We start from the raw sequence: 2,904 nt of genomic DNA on the forward strand, positions 1-2,904 counted from the left end.
AAATAAGGCCCACAAAGATTAATCTCATTATATATAGATAGGCCCAAAATTGGAGCTCTACCCTAAAATTTCCACTGCCCAATATTTGCCACTTGCCACCTCAAGTCCAACCACTTTAGGCGAATCTCCGACATGGCGGTTGGCGTTATGGGTTAAGGGATGCATTTAGACTGAATTTGGGATAATTATACTAATTTGTATTTATGCTTCCTCATTAGGACCTGTAATTATAAGATGAACACCCCTAATAAAACTTCTTAGCTAAGCATAACCATAAAACCAAAATTGTCGTTTAGGTTTTAAATTGCTGGTTTCGATTATAAAAAAAATAAAATTAAAATCGAACCGTTTTTGGACAGTTTTGAAACTGCCGCTTTCGATTTTATTCCGATTCAAACCGAAATTAAATAATATATTTTTAACTTTTTAAAATGCTTTTTTAAGATTTGCAGGTTGAATAAATAATGATAATAAATATTATTATTAAAAAAAACTAAATCAATTTAATGACATTCTTAAAAATTACTTTAAAAAATTACAGTAAAACAAAAAAGATATGTGGAGAGTTTTTTTCAGATCATATTTTTCATTATTTAAAATCAAAATATTTCATTTTCAAATAAACCGTTGATTTTGATTTTAAAAACTAAAAAATCGAAATTAATCTTTAAATGTATGATCTGCATGATTTGAGTTATGATTTCGAATCAGGATCGTCGACTATAATTTAATATCGGTTCTGATTCCCTGGTCATCCCTGTTCTTAGCCACAAATTTGTTCCTCTCTCCAAGGGTGTCCTCTCCTACTTGGCCTATGGATCCCACGGCCGATGGCGCTAAAGCCTATGCAGGGCACAGTACATTGTTATCCTTAACCAGAGCACAAAGAATATATTAATGAACTCCGTTTTTCTGCAACTTTGAATTGAATATTAAATATTAAAATATAGAAAATCTGGATCAGCTAACCGGAATTCAATCTTTCTAAAAAGTAAAAACCCCGTCAGACTGCTGAGTGGTAACAGGTCGCCATGGCAGCCGAGATTGAATCAATGTCAAAATCCGTCCAAGAATTGGCCATCGACGGCAAAGAATCGCTGGAAAAGTACATCCAAAAAGGAACTGACAGTGGAAAGTTGAATACTTCTGTTCCGTTGATAGAGGTTCCCATTGTTGATATTGGTCTTCTGAAATCTCCATTAACCAGAACAGAGGAGCTTCACAAACTCAGATCAGCTCTTAGCTCTTGGGGTTGCTTTCAGGTCCTTTATTATTCTTAAATATCATTTGTCTTAATTTAAGTATAATCACTCCACATAGATTAAATTCGTAAGTGTGGATTGTGATTTTTCAGTAGATTTATATTTTTTGTTAGTTAATTTTATATAAAATATAATTACCTGTATGTTTGCAGGTAACAAACCATGGAATGACAAGTTCATTCTTGGAAGAAATGCGTCAAGTTGCCAAGCAGTTTTTCTCACTACCAACGGAAGAGAAGCAGAAATACTCCAGAAAAACTGGCAGCATGGAAGGGTATGGAAATGATATGGTTCTTTTAGAACATCAAATACTTGATTGGACAGATCGTTTATATCTTACACTAAACCCAGAAAACCAGCGACAGCTCAGATTTTGGCCTGAAAATCCTCAAACTTTTAGGTAATTATCTTCTCAAACTTTTAGAGCATGTGCAGGGAAACTTTCAAACTTTAATTAATTATTAACTCTGCAAAAATTGAGAAGTGCAGGGAAATGATTGATGAATTTGCCAAGAAATCACAGCAGATAAATGAAATTCTGCTTAAAGAAATGGCAGGGTCATTAGGGTTGGATGAGAATTGCTTTTTGGATCAATACGGAGAACGACCGCTCGTTACTGCAAGATTTAATTACTATCCTCCATGTCCAATGCCTGATTAAAACCACATGCTGATGGATCAGCACTCACCATTCTCTTGCAAGACAAAGAAGTGGAAGGTCTTCAGTTCTTGAAAGACAATCAATGGTTCAGAGTTCCCATCATTCCAGAAGCTCTTCTTGTTAATGTTGGCGATCAAGCTGAGGTAAATACTAAAATTTATTTGATATTTTTGTTTGACCTACTGCTGAAAAATATGCTATGAATCTATTTGATAATGTTGCTTGATTTGCCATTGACAAAAACATTCTGTTAGAAATATTAATCAGAAGTCATTAAGATTTGTTCTCGAATCGATTTTATACATATGTATGTATGTCTCTTGGAGTTTAGAATTTTCAAGATCAAGTTATGCAGACTTTGAGTTCTTTCAAGTCTTGAATATTCCAATAATAATAACATTGGAATATTTGTGTAGATAATGAGCAATGGAACATTCAAGAGCCCTGTACAAAGGGTGGTAACCAACACAGAAAGAGAGAGGATGAGTATATCTGTATTCTGCATCCCAGATTTAGAGAGAGATTAAACCAGCTGATGGGCTAATCGATGAAACAAGACCAAGATTATACAAGACAGTGAAGGATTATGTTAGTCTTTACTTTGAATACTACCAGCAAGGGAAGAGAACAATTGAAGCAGCAATAATCTAATTTTCTTTATATATGTACTTTTGGTTTCTTATTGTCATGGCCCTTGACATGGCTGAATATTGTCCGCTTTGGGCCCTTCCGTACGAGGTCACCCTCACGGTTTTGTTCTTGGGAGAAATGGGAAACTTCCCAGGAGGTCACCCATCCTAGGATTTCCGTTAAGCGAGCACGCTTAACCCTGGAGTTCTTCCAACTCTCCAGCCATTTCACCACCAAAACGCGTCCAACCATTCAAGGCACCACCCCTCTTATGTACATCACTTACTCCTCGCACTTAACCGATGTGGGATTCGCCTAGGTGCACTGTAGGCTTAGATCCCTCACAGTCAC

The 2,904-nt window shown here is 35.8% G+C and overlaps 1 pseudogene across 1 annotated transcript; it reads left to right on the forward strand.

Moving 5' to 3' along the window:
* Positions 1–779: 779 nt before the first annotated feature.
* On the forward strand, positions 780–2,600 carry LOC149494204 (protein LATERAL BRANCHING OXIDOREDUCTASE 1-like; annotated as a pseudogene). The gene is made up of 4 exons (XR_016322013.1): positions 780–1,262; positions 1,415–1,662; positions 1,752–2,066; positions 2,340–2,600. The product of XR_016322013.1 is annotated as a protein LATERAL BRANCHING OXIDOREDUCTASE 1-like (transcript).
* Positions 2,601–2,904: the final 304 nt, after the last annotated feature.

Source organism: Jatropha curcas, chromosome 8 (assembly GCF_041381405.1).
Source record: "Jatropha curcas cultivar XTBG-Jc1 chromosome 8, XTBG_Jcur_1.0, whole genome shotgun sequence".
In the NCBI taxonomy this organism is placed as follows: domain Eukaryota; kingdom Viridiplantae; phylum Streptophyta; class Magnoliopsida; order Malpighiales; family Euphorbiaceae; genus Jatropha; species Jatropha curcas.